Source organism: Equus asinus, chromosome 7 (genome assembly GCF_041296235.1).
Source record: "Equus asinus isolate D_3611 breed Donkey chromosome 7, EquAss-T2T_v2, whole genome shotgun sequence".
Classification (NCBI taxonomy): Eukaryota; Metazoa; Chordata; class Mammalia; order Perissodactyla; family Equidae; genus Equus; species Equus asinus.
The window spans coordinates 45,678,095-45,698,819 of record NC_091796.1 but is presented as its reverse complement, the minus strand read 5'-3'; the positions used below and the strand labels follow the sequence as shown (position 1 = coordinate 45,698,819).

The 20,725-nt window shown below is 42.4% G+C and overlaps 1 protein-coding gene and 1 long non-coding RNA gene across 8 annotated transcripts in view; one reads left to right on the top strand and one right to left on the bottom strand.

Annotated features, from left to right (window-relative positions):
• Positions 1-20,725, bottom strand: part of CHST9 (carbohydrate sulfotransferase 9) — a 251,903-nt gene that overhangs the window by 5,802 nt on the left and 225,376 nt on the right. The gene's annotated exons all lie outside the window — the stretch shown is intronic.
• LOC139045665 (uncharacterized) overlaps positions 6,514-20,725 on the top strand; it is a 52,616-nt gene continuing 38,404 nt past the window's right edge. For both annotated transcript variants that reach the window (XR_011504485.1, XR_011504484.1), the window contains exons 1-5: positions 6,514-10,449; positions 10,886-10,994; positions 11,813-13,639; positions 14,961-15,228; positions 17,315-17,443. This is a non-coding gene — a long non-coding RNA (uncharacterized lncRNA). The remainder of the gene's footprint in view (positions 10,450-10,885; positions 10,995-11,812; positions 13,640-14,960; positions 15,229-17,314; positions 17,444-20,725) is intronic.

The following is a 20,725-nucleotide window of genomic DNA, read 5'->3' as shown; positions in this document are numbered from 1 at the left end:
TCTAACCCTCCAGCTCATTAGTAGTTCCAGTTTTGCAATTCTTTGGCCACTTTTCACCATGTTATCTAAGCTCCTAGCATCCAACAGGCCTGGTTCTTCTTCTTTTAGCTCTTAGAAAGTCACCTCTGGTCCCTGTCTGCCTTGTCTAAATTATGGTCCCCTCGGAGAGTCTCTCCCACAGACCCCTGCTTATTTTCCTCATAGCACTTATCACAATGTGGAATGATTTTATTGACTTCCGCATTGTCTTTTTTTGCCCATTCCCCGTCTCTTGCACTAGACTATGACTGCAGACGTCTTATCTTTCTTGTTCTCTGTTGGATCTCTGGCACCTAGCACAGAGCCCGGCACACAGAGATGATCCATAAATAATTGTTGAATGAGAACATGTGATTATAACTTAAGGATGGGTTTCCAAAGAATTGTGTTATGACCTTGTCAAAGAAAAACAGTGTTAATCAAAAGGTGAAGGTTAACTTAGATAAATAGTCTACCAGTTCTTGTTAAGAAGCTGAAAATCTGTATTCAAACAAATCTTTGGCAGGAGAGAAAACAAATAAAATAGGCACAAAGTAGAGCTGCTCGTGCTAAAGTAGGTATGGCAGGCTCGGAGCCTTATCTGCCTGCCAAATCAGATTGGTTCAAAGTCACTCACTGCTGCCTCGGAACCCCTGGAGGTTGCCAGAAATCTGGGTGCCCAGGCCTCACAGTGGACATGTCTACACAGAATCTCGGGGGGTGGGGTTCCTGACTCTAATTTAAACAAGCTCTCTGGGCCCTCCATAGGCAGTAATGCTATTTGTGAACCACTGAACTAAAGCATAGAAAAGGAAAGAGAAGAAAAATGAGAATTCATCTCATACCATCAAGGACAGAAAGACACCAGATATGGTGGATGTGAATTTTTCAGTCAGCAGAGACAAATACTGTGGAGTAGGCAAGGATGTCATCAGCCCTCACATGGACCAGATGAAATACACTCACATTTATCCACCTCCCTTCACTGGAAGTCCATGTTCCCCAGGCCACTTCCTAATGACTAGTTTGGCTAGGGAGACCACTGCATGAGGGAAAGGTTCATTGCTCATAAGTTAGACTTTAAACTCCCATTAGTTTAATTAGTACTTGTCAGTTTCCTCAGCTCTGACCAAATCAAGATATGGGCAAAGGGTTAATTCTAAGTAAGGACACCTCATGAGGCTTCTTGTTGGATGGCCATTAGATCTCCTCCCAGCAACCACTTCATCATCACTCACCTTATAAAAACTATTAATAGGATGTGATGACACGCTCCCTCCTCCCACCCCCACCCCATTTCCTTCAGGCATGACTGAGGGGCTTGGATGACTAAAATTGAGGTTAATGGTATTTTAAATTTGAAGCTTAAACCAATGAAGTTCCACCACCATCATCATAGTGATAACAACAACAACAACAATTAAAAAAAGAGTAAACCCTTACATCTTCCTCTGTTCTAATTGTTCCCAAAGCAAAAGGTATATAAAGCCAAACTTATCCCATTCCTCCCAAAAGTGGCTCCTCCTGCACTTTTCTATTTCTGAAATGGTTCTATTACATTCTGGTCACCCACTCACAAAATCAGAGAGATGCCTTAACAATCAGAAAGTAAATTGGTTAATTTGCATCTCACAATGTCTTTTTAAGAAATCTTTTCTTTTTTACTTGTTCTCTCTTAATTGGATATTCTTTAGTATCCTCCTAATTAGTATCCCTGAAAATTATTACCAAATTAGTCTTCCTAAAACATTTTACTTTTCATCCCTTAAAATTTGGGACTGGCTCAACTATATACAAACTAAAGTCCAGATCCCTCGGCCGGGGAGTTCTCGTCAAGATGGCGCTGTGAGCAGACGTTGAACTTGCCTCTTCCCACGAACACAACCAGGTTACAACAACTTTGGGAAGAATCACCCTGGATTGAAAACTGGATAAAAAGAACCCCCACAACAAGGGACAGTCCTGAGGAAAGCAGAAGAGGCAGTAACTCCGGCAGGAGAGGAAAAAAGCCACCTTTGGGAGCAGCGGAGCTTCTCAGCTGGCCAGGCAGGAGCCAACCTAAGGTACGCAGCCCTCCCTGGAGGAGTGATGTCCAGAGCAGGGGCAATACTGCTATAACCATCCTTCGGACTCAGCCCAACTGAGAGCGGGGGTCTTACTGTCTGGCTTTGCTGGCTATTAACTGCAGCGAGGACACCCCAGAAAAGCTATCGGCCGAAAGCCGAAAAGATCCGGGTCTTAAAGGGCCCACGCACAAACTCACTCATTGCAGCAACCTAAAATCACCAGAGAGAAGGCTGACTGTCCTTTGGTGAAACGAGACTCAGCTGGTGCGCTCTGGGGGCATCTTGGTGAGAGGAGAATCCTCTCCTGAGACTGAGACATTGGTGGGGGCCTTTGTTCTGAGCTGGTCCAGGCCTGCTGATACGGACACTGGTGGGGGCCATTGAGGTGCGTCCCTTGGGCTGTTAGCCCAGGGGTCTGCCACACCCACTAGAGTACAGATTTAATCCCGTTCAGCCAGGGCAGGCAACCTGCCCTAGGGACTGGCCCCACCTAACAGCAAGCCCTCAGGCTACTTTTCAGCCTGCATTGACTGAATGCCTTGATCCTCTACAGGCAGGCAAGGGTGTCTGCCTCTGTGGGGCAGGGCTTGTGTGAGGACAAGGTGAACTGTGGGGGGCATTGGGGCAGAGGTGGGGGCCTCTGCAGTGTCACGGTGGGGTACGCTCCAGGGGGTTGAGAAGTGTGCACGGACCAGGACTGTGTTGACAGTGCATGTGGTCCAAAGAGGGGTGAGGCTTATCAGCGGCAGAAGACTTGTGCTTCACAAATAGCCACAAAAAGGATCAGCCCCACCTTCCAAAGCCTGAAACAACTGAGTGCCTCCATGCCGAGGGCTAGCCCCACTCAGCTGCACTCCTAAGAGAACTGACATCAGCCTTGTTGGCCTCAGGCCTATCACAACTGTATGCCCCTGAGCCTAGCAACCAGCTACACTGGGTACCAACCCAATTAAGAGGGCAATTGCAATAAGAGTGTGCTAATAGACTTTGTAGCCAACAGTGCTGAGGCCCCTCCAAACCGGATTTACAAACAGCTGGCCAGGGAAGGAAAGATCAGACTCCCTGGGTACCTGCAGTGGGAGCAACCCTGCCACAGCAGAAGAACACAAGTAGCCCACAAAGGGGTCACTCCTGGTTCTTATGGTCTGGTGACGAGAGGGAAGCACACTGCTGGGGCTCATAAGGCATCTCATACATAAAGCCACTTCTCCAAGATCAGGAGACATAGCCCACTCACCTAGTACAAAGAAAATAGCACAGAGAAAGAGGCATAATGAGGAGGCAAAGGAATACTTTCCAAGCAAGGGAACACTACAAAACACCAGAAAAAGAACTAAGTGAAACAGAAACTAGCAACCTCCTTGACAAGGAATTCAAACAAAATATAATGAGAATGCTCACAGATATGCAGAGAAGAATGGATGAACACAGTGAGCACATCAGCAAAGAATTGGAAGATGTAAAAACGAACCAATCAGAAATGAAGAATATAATACTTGAAATGAGAAATTCACTGGAGGGACTCAATAGCAGAGTAGAGGAAGCAGAAGAATGGATCAGCGAGCTAGATGAAAGATCAGAGGAAATCACCCAAGCAGAACAGAAAAGAGAAAAAAGAATCAGACAGAATGAGAACAGTGTAAGGGAACTCTGGGACAATATCAAGTGTGCTAACATTCAGATTATAGGGGTCCCAGAAGGAGAAGAGAGAGACAAAGGGGCAGAAAATTTATTTGTCAAAATAATAGAGGAAAATTTTCCTCACCTGAGGAAGGAAACAGACGTCCAAGTTCAGGAAGCGCAGAGAGCTCCAAACAAGAGAAGCCCAAAGAGGCCCACACCAAGACATATTATAATCAAAATGTCTAAAATTAAAGACAAAGAGAGAATCCTAAAAGCAACAAGAGAAAGGCCACAAGGGACATATACAGGGAAGCCCATCAGGCTGTCAGCAGACTTCTCAGCGGAGACCCTACAGGCGAGAAGAGAATGGCATGACATATTTGAAGTGCTAAAAGGAAAAAACCTCTATCCATCAAGGCTGTCATTCAGAATGGAAGGAGAGATAAAGAGCTTCCCAGACAAGCAAAAATTAAAGGAGTTTATCACTAAGAAACCAGTTCTACAAGAAATGCTGAAGGGACTTATTTAAGTGGGAAAGTAATGACCACAAATAGAGATAAAAGAAAAACAATTATCAAAAAACCCCAAAACAACAACAAGAAAAAACAGGCAATAAAATCACTTGTAAGGTAAAAGTATAGTAAAGGCAGCAGATCAACTATCTGTGTAGGTAACATGAAGGTTAAAAGACAAATGTACTAAAATTACCTATTTCAATGATAAGAGGGTAATGGATATACACACACTAAACAAAAGACTATATATGATGAGAAAAACATATAATGTGGGAGGAGGGGAGTGAAAAAGTAGAGCTTTTAGAAAGAGGTCAAGCTAAAGAGTCTATCTACTCAATATAGACTGTTATATGCATAGTATATTAAATAGGATCCTCATGGTAACCACAAACCAGAAACCTATAACAAGCAGGAAATAAAGTAAGAGAAAAGAAATCAAACATATTACTAAAGATAGACATCAAACCACAAGTGAAGAGAGCAAGAGAAAAAGAAAGGAACTGAGAAGAACTACTAAAACACCCAAAAAAAAGGAAAAGTGACAAAATGGCAATAAATACATATTTATCAATAGCTACTTTAAATGTCAATGGATTAAATGATCCAATAAAATGCCATAGGGTGGCCAACTGGATAAAAAACAAGATCCATGTATATGCTGCATACAAGAGACACACTTCAGACCTACAGACACTCACAAACTGAAAGTGAAAGGATGGAAAAAGGTATTCCACGCAAATGGCAAAGAAAAGAAAGTGGGGGTAGCAATACTTATATCAGACAAAATAGACTTTAAATCAAAAACTGTAATAAGAGACAAAGACGGGCACTACATAATGATAAAGGGAACAATCCAACAAGAAAATATAACACTTGTAAATATCTACACACCCAACATAGGAGCACCTAAATATATAAAGCAACTATTAACAGACATAAGAGGAGAAATAGACAGTAACACAATAATAGTAGGGGACTTTAACTCTCCACTTACACCAACCGATAGATCATCCAAACAGAAGATCAATAAGGAAACACTCACCCTAAAGGACACATTAGACCAGATGGACTTAGTAGATATATACAGAACATTCCATCCAAAAACCACAGAATACACATTCTTTTCAAATGCCCATGGAACATTCTCCAGGATCGATCACATATTAGGCCACAAAACAAGTCTCAATCAATTTAAGAAGATCAAAATAATACCATGCATCTTTTCTGAACACAAAGGTATGAAACTGGAAATCAACTACAGAAAGAAAACCAGAAAAGCCACAAAAATGTGGATATTGAACAAAATGCTACTGAACAATGATTGGGTGAATGAAGAAATCAAAGAAGAAATTAAAAAATTCCTGGAGACAAATGAAAATGAAAACACGACATGTCAAAATCTGTGGGATACAGCAAAAGCGGTTCTACGAGGGAAGTTTATAGCAATTCAGGCCTGCCTCAACAAAGAAGAAAAATCCCAAATAGACAATCTAAAAGTGCACCTAAAGGTACTGGAAAAAGAACAACAAACAAAGCCCAAAATCAGCAGAAGGAAGGAAATAATAAAAATCAGAGCAGAAATAAATGAAATAGAGATTAAAAAAACAATAGAAAAAATTAATGAAACCAAGAGCTGGTTCTTTGAAAAGATAAACAAAATTGACAAACCCTTAGCTAGACTCACCAAAAAAAAAAAAAAGAGAGAAGGCTCAAATAAATAAAATCAGAAACGAAAGAGGAGAGATTACAATGGACACCTCAGAAATACAAACGATAATAAGAGAATACTATGAAAAGCTATATGCCAACAAATTGGATAATCTAGAAGAAATGGATAAATTCTTAGAAACATACAACCTTCCAAAACTGGACCAAGAAGATGTAGAAAAATTGAATAGACTGATCACCAGTAAGGATATCGAAACAGCAATGAAAAACCTCCCAAAAAATAAAAGTCCAGGACCAGATGGCTTCCCTGGTGAATTCTACCAAACATTCAAAGAAGACTTAATATCCATCCTTGTCAAACTCTTCCAAAAAATTGAAGAGGAGGGGAGGCTTCCTAACTCCTTCTACGAAGGAAACATCATCCTGATTCCAAAACCAGACAAGGACAACACAAAAAAAGAAAATTACAGGCCAATATCACTGATGAACATCGATGCAAAAATCCTCAACAAAATACTAGCAAATCGAATACAACAATACATTAAAAAGATCATACATCATGATCAAGTGGGTTTCATTCTGGGGATGCAGGGATGGTTCAACATCCGCAAATCTATCAACGTGATACACCACATTAACAAAATGAAGAATAAAAATCACACGATCATCTCAATAGATGCAGAGAAAGCATTTGACAAGATACAGCATCCATTTATGATAAAAACCCTAAATAAATTGGGTATAGAAGGAAAATACCTCAACATAATAAAGGCCATATATGACAAACCCACAGCAAATATCATTCTCAATGGAGAAAAACTGAAAGCTATCTCTAAGAACAGGAACCAGACAAGGATGCCCACTGTCACCACTCTTATTTAACATAGTATTGGAAGTCCTAGCCAGAGCAATCAGGCAAGAAAAAGAAATAAAAGGGATCCACACTGGAAAAGAAGAAGTGAAACTGTCACTCACTCTTTGCAGATGACATGATTTTATATCTAGAAAACCCTAAAGAGTCCACTAAAAAACTTTTAGAAATAATAAAGGAATACATTCAAGTTGCGGGATACAAAATCAATGTACAAAAATCCGGTGCGTTTCTATACACTAACAACGAACTAGCAGAATGAGAAATTAAGAATACAATCCCATTTACAATTGCAACAAAAAGAATAAAATACCTAGGAATAAACTTAACCAAAGAGGTGAAAGATCTGTACAACGAAAACTATAAAACGTTGAAAGAAACAGATCCCTTAGCTGGCATTGGTGGCCTGTCACCATGAGCCCTCTTGTCACCGTGTGCTTTGCTCCTCTCTTGACATGTTCCCTGTCCTCTACTTGCTTTCATCAGGCTCTCAGCATCCCCCACCCATGTCCTCCCCCTTTCTCAGCACTTTCCAAATATCCTAGGCTGATATAAAATCCTGCTTTTTCCATGCAAACCACTCAGGTCTCCAGTGAGACATTCCACTCTCTTTGAAACAACTTTAAAACTTAGTCTGTACCACCCGTACAGAAAGTAATTGTTTTCCAGCTCACACTATTTGATTTTGTCACTGGAGAAAGTCTTTTAACCACAGCTAAATTGTAAGCTATGGCAGAAAGCCATAATTTTCCATAAGTATCTCTCAAGAGTTGATATTATTGCCAAGTCCATTGAAAGATGTATAACTACAGAGAAAAAAAAGAAGTATTCGAAGAAGTCTAATGAAAAAAATTTGTGGAATATCCATTAACTCTGGAGTAAAACTGAAAGGTCATTCCTCTTGGTTTTCAGGCCTCTGTGTCACTATGCCTCCTGTGAAGTCTTCTCTGATCTTCAACACTGGAATTAATTGCTCTTCTTCTCTTGCCCTCAAAGTCGTGGAGCGTATACTACACATCAGGTGCTGTGCTAGATGTCGGGGATGGCAGCACATGGTCCTTGCCCACATGGAGATGATATTCTTATATGGAAAATACATATTAAGCAAAAAATTGCCCAGTGAATTAATCTATTACCATGGTGGCAAGGGCCACAGCAATGTACTATCGGAGGTAGGGAGAGCACACATGGGAGTGCAGGGAATAAAGACAAGTGTGACTCACTTTGAGTGTTGTCTTCTGCTTAGCACTTTTTATTTTACCCTAGTTAGTTGTTATAGTTAGTTGGTTAGGCAACTATCTCTCCCATGTACTTTAAGTTTGTTAAAGATCAGTGTGCAGTGTTATAAACCTAGTTCAATTGTTTCGACATAACGGTTTTGTTTTGATATTGTTTTGGTAAAAACTCGTTTTCAAAAAAAATTTGAAAAAAATTGTTTTTATAAAAAAGTTCAATTGGATTGATAAAAATAAGCAGTTTACGCAAAAAATATGATAATTGCCATAATGAAAGGATGCATAGGGTATTTGGGAAACAGAGAAAAGAGTACTTAATTTTTGTCAAGAGATTTTCGGGGGCAAGTTTTGCAGAGGAGGTGATGCCTGACATGAGTCTGAGAGGATGATGTGGGACGTTGCAGGTGGACAAGCCGGAGATGGGGAAGACGGTATATGCCACCATTGAAGGGACACTTGGGGACCAGGTTCAGATGAGAGGGAGAGGCAGGCAGGGTTGGGATTCACTCCAGGAGGGCCTTGTGCCCACATAGAGTCTAGACTTTGCCACACAGGTGACAGGGTTTCCAATAAGGCAGGGACTTAGAATGAACATTCTAGCAGCAGTGAGGAGGTGTGGCTGGGAGGACGGGGGTCATCTAGAAGACAACCGTGATTGACTGTCCATCAGGAATTCTTCAGAGAGGAACGGAGACAATGGGGTCAAAATGAATAAAAAGGGAATTCTTTGAGGCAAATTTAGGAAACTGATCAGCCTGGAAGAGCTGGAGCGAAGGAAGCGTAAAGAATTGCTTCCCATTTCCCAGAGAGCAAACAGGAGTAGCAGGGAGTAGGAGAGGCTATGGGGTAGGTGTGGGTATTCACTCCCTTCAATTTCAGATCTTGATTGTGAGGCGCCCTCGGGAGATCTGGATGTCGATATTAGAACTCCAAAGCTGGGTATACAGATTTGGGAGGCGTTGGCTGGTGGAGGTGCTAGCTGGATTTATGGGCCTTGCAGGCATTGCCTGGACAGAGCATAGAAATGCTCACAACGTCTGCCGTTTACTGAGTGCCTGCTACGTGCCAGAGCCAGCGCACACACTGCTACCTATTGCTGCGATAATCTTTCACTTCCATTTTCCAGATGAAGAAATGGAGCCTCACAAATATTAATTTGTTTAAGTCACACAACTTGAGAAAAAAAGGACATTCGTCAGCCCAGTTTTTTTTTTTTTTCTGAGCTCAAAGACTTTTCCTGTTCTCATCGTACCTTGCGGAGTAAAGAGGAGGATCTAGGCGGTGATGCAAAGGACTCCACCACTGGGAGAGTGATGAGGGGGAAGAGGAGCCTGTGAGTGACACTGTAATGACCGGCTCGTGGTGCAAATAAATGCTCTCCTCTTCTTGTCTGAGCTCCTTAGAGGGCCTGGGACTCTGCCTTCCTCCTTGTATAAGAGAAGTCAGGCACCTCCACAAATCCAGTCTGGACCAGAGATGCAGTAGGAAGAAGTGTAAAACCCCCAGAAGCCCTTTTGTGAGATTCAGAATCCAAAAGGGTGGGAATGTGACAGTCCCTCCACTGGCAGCTTCAGGGCTTGGTGTGGACCCAACCTTGAGTTGTAGGAACAAGTCTGGTTTCCAGTTTCTCCTGAAAATGACAGATACCACTGGAATGGCCAAGAGCGCAGTGGGCTTTGGTTGAGCAGTGACTGTGGGTAAGCTTCTTCGCCTTGCCAGGACTCAGTTACTTTATCTGAAAAGTGGGGACAATGCAGTCACTTTCCCAAAGGTGGTGAAGATCAAATGAGTTAATATAAGCAAAATGCTTATAAAAGTTCCCGGCACATAGCAAGCGACATTATGATGGCCATCTTTCAGGAAGAATTTATTTGCTTCCAGCTAAGAAGTATTGCTTGGTTTTACAAAGTTGAAAGACAGCACTTATGGTAAATATGCCTGCCGTCAGCTCTGTGTCTTTCATGCTGACTACGAAGTTGTGCTGATGGTGCCATTTCTGAGAGTGTCCTAAATATTGTGGACTGTGTCTGTTGTGGGGAGACTTTGGTGGGCAATTAACAGACAAATTTGATGATGATAATATCAGTGATTAGATGGTGATTTTTTCCCTTGTCATTTAGCTTTAACAATTTTTCTAGTTTAATTATATAGTATTGCTTTTATAATGAAACTTTTCTGATTTACCTTGAATCTAGTTATGAGTGCAGTTACATTTCTTGACACCATCATGAAGTTCTAACCATTAGAAAGAGTAATGATGGGAGTGGATGGGATGCTTGAAAGCTGGTCCTTTCTAGGGATACAGATCAGTGTATCTCTGCGTGATCCCTCTGTGCCACAGCGACCGCTCTCAAACCTCAGGTCAAGGGCATCAGAAGCTGATTGCTTAGTTATGAGAGGAGTGAAGACTGTGACTGCATTTCCAACAGGACTCTGGGACAACTGGGAAAAGTGTGAGTAATCAGTCCTAATATCCAGTGCCATCTGTCCCTGTCTCCTCCATCCTCACCTCCCACTCTTCCATCTTCAGCTACTCATCAAGCAAATATTTCCTGAGCACTTACTGTGTATGAGGCGCTGGGCTGCAGTTGGAGGTATAGCTAGTGAGCCAGACTTGGTCCCCACTCCTATGGGGCAGCCTCGGGGTCAGGGTAGGGGAGAGAGACACAGAAAAGAAAATCAAGAATTACCGTACTTAGGGCAGGTGAGAGACACAAGAAGAATGTGATGCTAGGAGAGCATAAAAGGGGCGTTTAAGCCTGGCTTGGAAGTCAGGGAGGGTTTCTTGGAGAAGGTGTGTACCATGCAAAATCATTTCCATTTCCTGTCTCTGTGACGTGTTTCCTCTCTCTTGAATATTCTTCTTCATTTTGTTTGACTTGATAAAAGGCTGGCGCATGGAGCAAGCTGATTTAATCAGTGCATCAACCCAAGACGAGACATGGATATGGGATATGTTCATTTTACAGATAAAGGGCTTGAAGCTCAGAGAGTCCAGGTAACTTGCTCAAGGTAACACAGCTATTGCTAATGCTGTACTTCAAATCTCAGTCTTAGTCATTTATGACTTTTTTCAGCTGCATCATATATCAAGCAATCTATTCCCTGTTTAATGGCCATTAAATGAATTGATGTAAGTAAAGCAGCAAGCACATACCTGTCATGAGAGTACAGTAGTTGAGAGCCTGGATTTTGAGTCATACGGACCTGGTTTTGTGTCCCTGTTCCATCATTTTCTATCTGGAGAACCTTGACTAACCTATTTTCTTTTTCTTTTCCTAATTTTTTTTTTTTCTTCTTCTTCTTTTTTTTTTTTTTGCTGAAGAAGATCTTCCTTGAGCTAACATCTGTTGCCAATCTTCCTCTTTTTGCTTGAGGAAGATTTGCCCTGAACTAACATCTGTGACAACCTTCCTCTATTTTTTGTATCTGGGTTGCTGCCACAACATGGCCACCAACGAGTGGTGAAGGTCTGTGCCCCGGAAGCAAACCCAGGCCGCCGAAGCAGAGTGTGCCAAACTTAACCACTAGGCCATGGGACAGCCCCGTATTTTATTTAGGACTTTTGGTTTCCTTGTCTGTAAAATGGGGATAATAGTAGTATCTACCTCATAGGGTAGCTGAATTATAGGAAATATGTGTAGAGAGTGCTGAGCACAAAGTATATTTTCTATAAATATTATGTATCTTTATTGATTTATTCAATAAATATTTAATTATTATCTCTAGGTGACAACCATTTTCTAGGTGAATGATAGTGTTTTCCTCTGCTTTTTTCATCTCTTCCTCCTCTTCTCTCTCTAACATTTCACAAAGTTAAGAGGATATGATGTATGTTCAATGGAGATAAAGATGAGTGGAAGAAAGAAGGATGAAGACAATTGAGAGACAGAATGGGAAAGAAAAAAAATCAATTGAAGTGGAGGCAAAGGCAAAGAAAGAAAACAAGAAAGGAAAGCACAATTATAGGTAATAGGAGGGAATAATGAACACTCCGGGTTAGAGAGAAACTGGTGAGTTTTAGCCTCTCCAGGTTGTAATCTTCAAATCGTTTAAACTGCATACACGCAAAGCAACAGATTGGTAGTGAGGCTATTCAAGTTGATCCAACAAGCTAATTTCTATGGTCATCTTGGATGCAAGGATTGAAATTATGATTTTATTTGCCAATGCTTTCAATTTTGGATTTAATTCCTTTCCATTTTCTTCCCTTAAAGCCAAAGAAGCTTAAAATATGAGGACTGAGGATGTAGCCTGTGAAGATCCAGGGAAGTTTCCACTGAGAATTGGGCTGCTCTCTGGTTTGGCAAGACCATCAGAAACTGACAACAGATAGAACGTTAACGTATACAAGGAGATAAGGCTTCTCCCCAGCGGGTTCAATATGCTGTTATAGATTTATCATTTGATCTTCCTTCTAAGTTTTGTTGAGAAAATGAGGCTATTTTTTTGTTTTCAAATTTACAGATAAAGACAGACTTGTGTCTATCTTGCCCAAGGTCACTCTGTAAAGTCAGTGGAGAAGTTAGGAACAGGGAACAGTTCTCTAAGTCCAACTTAGGGGGCTTTAATTAACAGAAGACCTTGCTTTTTAAAGAAACTCAAAACTTAATGGGAAGCTGCAACTTGATAAAGTGAAATACATTCAAAATGTTCGGTCCTCCCTATTTCATCTCCTACGTTGTGTTGCACATGTCAAATGTGAATGAGAATGACAAAATCCAGTCAATTACATTTGGCATGAAAGAAGAATAAGTGGATGTTTGACTACTAGGATTTTGCTATTTTACTGGAACTTTAGATATCTAATAGATCTGGAATATGGTTCTTTATTATCTCCAGGTTGGTGTTTAGTTTTCTAAAATTAGTATTTGTCAGCCAGCCTCTTCTCCTCTTGCTTTGAAGATGAACAACAATAATAGTGAGCCTATTTCAGAGGGTTCTGGAGGAAATGGAGGGCACTCTGACTCTGACAGCTTGTTCTGGAGTTCAGTTGCTAGGCAGTTCTTGCTCTTGTTTTCAGGAGTACGGCGGAGAAGAAGGACCAGCTGCCTTGGGTTGGAATGCCTAAGTGTACACTTTTCTTTTTTAGGGTAGGGGCTGTTGTTATGGGCATGGATTAACAAGCAAGAGATTTTCCTAGGCAAGGGGAATGAGTCCATGAGGTGACACAGGAATTGGAGACTGACTGGGGTGGACTACGGGGTCAGGGAGGGTCAGAGACATGGGTCAGCAGTGGAGGAGGAAGTTGGGGTGTCACAGGATGGAGATGGAAATGTAAGACAGAAGAAGGCTATTGTGAGGCCAGGAGCACGGTGGCTGACTAGATCAGCAGAGTATAAAGAACACTGAATTTCGAGTCATATCAACCAAAGCCTCCTCTTTGTATCCACTTACCCAAAGTCATGTAAAATCTCCACCTCAAATGGCAGGGAAAGATGAGTCTTTCTGAACATTAATTAGATAGATGCAGTTGTAAAGCACCTAATGCAGAATCTGACATCAGTAGGTTTCTCCAAAATGTTAAAGCATCTTGTCTCTGTGCTTTCTTCTCTGATTCTCCCTTTACACGGGACAGGTCATCCAGAATGCCCGCCTTCCCAACCTCAGATTGAAATGACCACGGCAACAGCTCCTGTTCATGTAAGCAACGAGAGGGATGGACACTAATTCAATTAGGAATGGGCACCTGCCCTAAGGGCAGCTTATCCACAGGCCAGCTGGCAGCCAATGAGAGGGCCTGGGGCAATAGCCTCTGCCCAGGTGTGTGGACAGTCACTAGCTAAATCCATTAGTCCATTTCCCCTCTGGACTCCAGACTGGAAAATATGGAGAAGTTTGGTCACTTACTGGTAAAGAGGAAATAAAATTAAGAGCAGCCATAAAGAGAAACAGAGCCCAAGAGCTGAGTCAAGATAATGGTGGGGCTGAGGGTTCCAGCACGGGGGAGAGCCCAATCCTAGGATGCAGCGTATACCTGAGGGCCTGCCTCTTCCCCACACATTGCCAACTAGTCCAAGCTACTTAAGCCCTGGGAACAGTAATGCCAGCATGAGAGCAGCAGTGACAGTGGCAGGAACACATTCCATTTGTCTTATTTGGTTAGGCATCTGCCAGCCCCAGATCAGATTTGCCTGTGTCAGCACCTTTGAGTGACACACACGCCCCTTGGGCTTACTTCGCCTGCGTGTTTGACAACTCAGCTTTGCTCAAGGCTGCCTCCCCAAAGTCTGGCCCAACCCTCTCAGTCTAGAGCAGGCCACTCACTCTTCAGTGCTACCATGGGTTACCTGGGCGCTGCACTAGGAAGAGAGGGCTGTCTGTGACCAGATCATGCATGGGGATCCCAAGGCCAGGCTGAGAAGGGTTTCTTTTTGCGATTTCAGTTTGAGACAGAATGCAAAGGAAGAGTGTAAGACATAAGCTAGCAGCAAAGCAGAAAGAAAGAGAGGTAAGGAGGAGTAGAGTGGGTTACCATATGAGGGGGTCAGAGCGAACAAATCTCTAATGAAACAAAGTGATGATCAAATGGAGATTTGTAAGGTTTTATATATTCATGCATTAAGATAAATTTTATCACATTTATTTTAAGAATATTATTTTATTAATTATACATTTTAAAGCTTTTTTTTTTTTTTTAAGATTGGCACCTGGGCTAACAACTGTTGCCAACCTTCTTTTTTTTTTTTTTAAGGATTGGCACCTGGGCTAACAAGTGTTGCCAATCTTTCGTTTTTTTTCTTTTTCTGCTTTATCTCCCCAAACCCCCCTGTACACAGTTGTATATCTTAGTTGCAGGTCCTTCTAGTTGTGGGATGTGGGACGCCGCCTCAACGTGGCCTGATGAGTGGTGCCATGTCCACGCACAGGATCCGAACCCTGGGCCGCTGCAGCGGAGCCTGCAAACTTAACCACTCAGCCACAGAGCCGGCCCCTAAAGCTTTTTTTTTGGTTTCCAAAATAGGTTGTTTCTCCTGAAGATGATGGTACTGGATTTAAGATGTCATTGAAATGGCTACTAAGAAGCCTCTATGACCAGGGGCATGGTCCCTCCTTTTGGTCCCCCTTTCTTTGCAAGGCCAGGTGTGAGCTGCACTGGTCCTGATCTGTTAGCCTGAGGTGAGAGTCTTCAGTGTCTGTACAACCTCATTCCCCAGAGCTGGAATAGATTGAGCTCCCGCTGGACTTGGGAGGGTCACAGAGGGGTGCCTGCCACCTGCAGCCCAGCCTAGGTAAGTGCAACTGTGCAACTGGTGGAGGTGAGGGGGCCTGGAGGCGGCCCAACCCTTCCTGTGCCTTCCCCCACCCCTTACCTACTAGTCCCAATCTACTTGAGCCCTGGGAACAGCAATGTCAACTGCGAGAGCAGCAGTGACACTGGCAGGGCTGGTGTTGACATCTACCACAATTGTCTTATATAGAGACACTGATGGACAGGATTCTACCTAGTCTATATATAGAGACACAGACATCATAAGGCAAGCAAGCATAATTCTCTAAAGGTCCTTCAGACACGGCATCGTCACCCTCCCTCCTGACTACAGTTCTGTACTCTGCTCCTTGGACGGTACAAACACATCTGGGCATACCTTACTCAGAGATAATATCATAGCTTATTAATTCCATCTACTCCCCACACAAAGGAAAACTGTCCACAGCAGGGGGAAGGAAGTCTCAGGCTCCATATGGGGATTTTCTTAGGGCCTCCTATAATGGTAGGCCACTAGTAACTAGCCTATAGCCAATACTATACCAAGATGGAAGTGGATGGATTTGAGTGCCATTCACCCATGAAAACCAAAGAAAAGATTAGTGCTTCTGGACTAGTTCCCAGACCAATGGGAAGACCCTCTTGCCTCACTTGTGACTCATGACCTATATATTGAGAATCTCAGGTCCAGTGCATGCTCCCTCCCGAGCGAGGAGGGATGCATTTACACTAATTAGCAGCGAAGTTTGGTTTGCCTATCTTGGCCCTTGCCAGGGCTCCAGTCTCCTTCAGTTAAAGGAAAGCTCCTGGACCAAGGCTGCTGGGAGAGAATGAATGGTGACAGTGGGTTTGGGATCAGTAGTGACAGAGTGCTTCACTTGTGCCAGGTGCTGTACAAATTAACCCTCACTCCAGCTCTGTCAGGGGCTCATAATCCTGTTTCCATTAAACTTGCTCAGTGTCTTACAACTGGCAACTGCTAGAGCTGGGATTAAAATTCTGGCTCATCTGGCTCCAAACCTTGTGTTTCTCTTGTATAACACACGTTTACCTCACAGGGTTCTCAGTGCCATCACATCTGTGATTAGAAGAGTGCTTCCTTGCTATTTGATCCAAGTGCATACTGTCCTCTGTACAGGGCTACGTTGAGGTGGCCAAATGTGCCTGAGTCAACTCTAGTTAGAGTGGACAGTGGGCATCACCCACCCTGTGGTTGCTTCTCTCCTCCAATTTGAATTCTATATGTTGGGTACCAGGAACTGCTGCTCTGCTGAACAACCCCAAATGCTTAGCATGGCCAAGTGGGTACTGGGCTCTTGCTTCTAGAAAACCGTGATGTAAGCTAGTGCTGCCCAGACTTTGGGTCTCTTGCCAAACAGCGCTTGTGATCATCTGCTCAGCTTTTATGCCAGCCTTAGAACAAAGCTCCTTATCCGCACGGTGTCTTTATTTCCTCTTCTGCCTCTACGCTCCCATTAGAAACACATACATCCAGACTTAGTAGCTATGGAGTAATGACGTCTTCACTCCATCCATGGTGGCCTTTTCAAGAAAAACATGTTTTATATCTTGGCATTTTAGTGGCTGCAAATCTGGGAAAAAACAATAATGTGTGGGCACTTGTGAGCTGTGTGCCTGGATCCGAGATGAAAGCAGGGACGTTGAAGACATCTTTCAGTCCCAGATAACATCCCAGTGACCAGTGATCCTGGTCCCCATGGCTTTTTATCACTGAGACACCAGCTCTGTGATGTCATTTCCATGGGGATTTATACATTGAGGAAAACCATCTATTTCCTGCCACAATTAAGAGGACACCTGAGTGTTCAGTCGCAGCATCTCCTAACTCCCCAGACTCATCAGCAGGATTGTCTCTCTGGGCCCCTAGATAAATAGATAAATAAATAAAAACTCATTTTTAGCAAAATCTAGTTCCCATGTTCTAGGTAGTAACTTATCAGATGAGTAGCCAAAAAGACGGAAGCAAAAAATGTTTGTGTCCTGCATTTTGGTTAGTTTCTCGGGGGCTGTATCACCGTTCAGGTGGTCGTCTCCAAGGTAACTGGTATCATCCTGCTCTACTAATCTCATCTCCTACCTTCCTCCAGTCACTTTTCTGCTCAGTGTCTTCAACGTATTCCTGGACCCCAGCCCTGCACGGTTGCGGAATGAGGAAGACAACCTTGGCAGTCTACATGTGCCCAGACTAATTTGGAAAAGAACCGCTGTGTGCTAAGGTAGGTTGTGAGACACATATTCCACACCTACTGCAGCCCAACAACTTGTGAAATGGGAGGGAGGTAGCTCTGAAGACCAGACTTCATGCTTTACTTGCAACTGTCAAGTGACCTTAAATCAGTACTTTTCTACCAAATCAAACTCACTCACTGGAACAGGATACCTAACTAAACAGCTTGGGGTAGTTGACCCAACCTCCCACCTATAAAACAGAGATAATGATGGCTACCTAACAGAGTTGTGAAAAATAAAGAGAATAAATACATAATGCCCAATATGTGGTATATACTCATTAAATGGCTTCTAACCACAACTTTTGCATCTCTGCCAAGAGTGTCACTTTTCTGCAGTGACTCTAGGGACCTTGTGTTAATCCTTGTCTTAGATTGTTCATTCATTTCCCCTGTTCAGACACGAAACTCTATTCCTCCTTCCTCCAAGCTGTTCATTCCCACTATCATATACCACTTAGACACTTTTTTTTCATGCCCAGACTATTGTCATAGCCTGACAGCAGAATTAATTAAGCAATGCATTTATTCGAGAAGTATTTATTGAGCATCTAATATGTGCACTATTTAATGGTATAGGGGTTAGAGGGGCAAACATCTCTGATGGGGGTCCTGTTCTCATGGTACTCAGGTTCTTGTGGGTGAAGGTTGACAATGAACAAGCAAACAAATGAATGAACAAAAAAATTTTGATAGCGATGACTGTGATGTAAACACTAGAACAGACTGATGTGATAGAGTGTTAGCAGAAGGATGAGAGTGGGAGAGACTACATTAAACAGATATCCAGGTAAGATCCATCTGTGGAGAAGCTGCTTGAGCTGAGATCCGAACGACAAGAAGGAAAGCAAGATCTGGGAGCAGAGCATTTCAGCCAGGGGTAGCAAGTGCAAAGGGCCGTCATGTGGGAATGAGCTGGGCGGGGTGGAAGGACAGAGGGAAGGCTGTGGCTGTCACATGAGTGAGAAGGGCCCAGTGACACAAGATGAAATAAAAAAGGAGGGCAGGACCACATCTTGCAGGAATATCAGATCGTGGAGATCACGTGAAGGACTTTGCATTTTATCAGGGGGGCAATATAAGCCATTGGAGGTTTTAGACAGGGGGATAGCACGATGTGGTTGAGATCCATAAAGCTCAGTCTCATGGCCAGGTGGATCATGGACTGGGGCTGGTAAGAGAAGAAGTACGAGACAGTCAGAGTAACTTGGAGAGAGACTGGTGGCTGGTACCAGTAGAGATGGAACGAAAAGGAAAATACAGGTTTTAAGAAAATTCCACACTAATTTTCCTGAGGTCATTTCTCAACTCCAAAATTTTCAGTACCTGCACATTCTATTTCCTGCTGAATCAAATCTGAATAGTTTCGGTTTTCATAGTCCTCCATGATCCTTCCCTGGCTGCTTCTCATTGATTGTTGACTTCTCCAAACTCCCACACTATCTATACTGTGTCGTTAACAAGGAAGCAAGTAATACCACTTCTCTGTTATTCTGTGCAGTATTTAAGGTACGTTAGTCTTCTCTTTCAAGATAGAAAATCTCTTTCAAACAGCTCCATGTTGGCACTTTCTTCCACATCCTCCATCTCACTTAGCACAGCTCTAAACACAGGGCACATGTTGAAATTGCTTATTGATTGATTAAAAACATACATCACTAGCATTTTTCTCTTCAGTATTTCTCTATATGAAGAAGGGTGATTATCTGTCAATCTTCATTGCACCATTGAACCAATATGCAGTGCATTAATCATCTCTGAGATAACCAGATGAGGCTTTCTTGTAATCTTTCTATTTTGCTGAGATAATTTCACTTGCTTTGGAGTTTATGAGGCCATAAGTGGCTCCCATCTGTTGATGAACATATTTCTAAGAGTCATTTAGTCTCAAGTATGGAATACTTGAGGGGAAGTTAAATTGTAACTTTTATATTAAGTGTCATCTTAGTAACAGAACCAAAATTGGAAGCATGTGTTCAATTTTGGTCTTTCATTTTCAAAGCTTTAGGTCAGGCGAAGAATTAATTTCATTTGTTTATAAAGTAGATTATGCCTAATAAAATCTATTTTGTTTATGGTCACATTTTAGTCAATCCATTGCCTTAGAAAATGAGAGAAATCTGATTGGCTAATCATTCAACATAGTAAATTACATTATTCCACATCCACAGAACATTGGCCTAATTGAATTATCCAGTAATAGTATGATGAAAATATTCCCTTTTAATACATTTTGAGCAAGGCGCATACCAGTGATGAAACAGTGAAGAATGCTGTTTATTCCACTCTTGTTTGATGATCAACCACAGAATGTAACGTAACACTTCTCTGGATAATAAAGACAAGGTAGCTTTCACTGGGATCTTTACTGGTACTCTGAATTTTCAGCACTTGTCTATGTATCTTTTCCTTCCCAGAAATTTGTTCTCTAAGCGCTACTTTATAAAATAAAGTTTGAATAAAATTGGTTTTAATTTATGCATAATAAAAGAGAGAAGTGTGGTCACTTTCTCTCTAATGAGAGGTAGAAAAATTGTCTAGGGTACTTTCTTTCACTCCTGTGATTCCGATGAGAACCAAAAAGCATTTCCTCAGCAAAATGCAGATAGACGTCAAAGTCTACACAAGATATCAGGGAAGCCCCTCGACGGATCCCTCGGGGATCTGCCCTAAGGGGTCTAAACCGCATATATAACATGGATTCTACAGAATGGGCCTAGTATTAATGACCACTACTTGTTACTGTTTTCTTTTTGGGCTTTTAGAAATACTTATGTGGCCAACTGTTGGAAATACTGAAATTCAAACTGATAAAGATAGAAAGTGTTTTAATTTGTAAATACAAAGGAAATAGTCACTTTAGTATCATTATTTGGAATATATCTTAAGCAATGATAGGTGTATACTATAAAAATATTCCTGGTCCTTTGATCACTACTTCTTAAAAGACATTTTTTTCAATGTCAAAAAGCAACTTCTGTTCAAAATGATGACTACTCAAGTGCCTCTTTCACACAATTCCAGAAGATATCAAATTCTTACATGAGTCCTTCATTCAGTTCTTTATCTGCCGCCGATCCCCCTCTTTTTGCTGAGGAAGACTGGCCCTCAGCTAACGTCCGTGCCCTACTTCATATGTGGGACGCCTGTCACAGCATGGCTTGATAAGTGGTGCGTAGGTCCCAACCCAGGATCCAAACTGATGAACCCCAGGCCGCCGAAGCGGAACGTGCAAACTTCACTGCTACGTCACCAGGCCGGCCTCTCCAT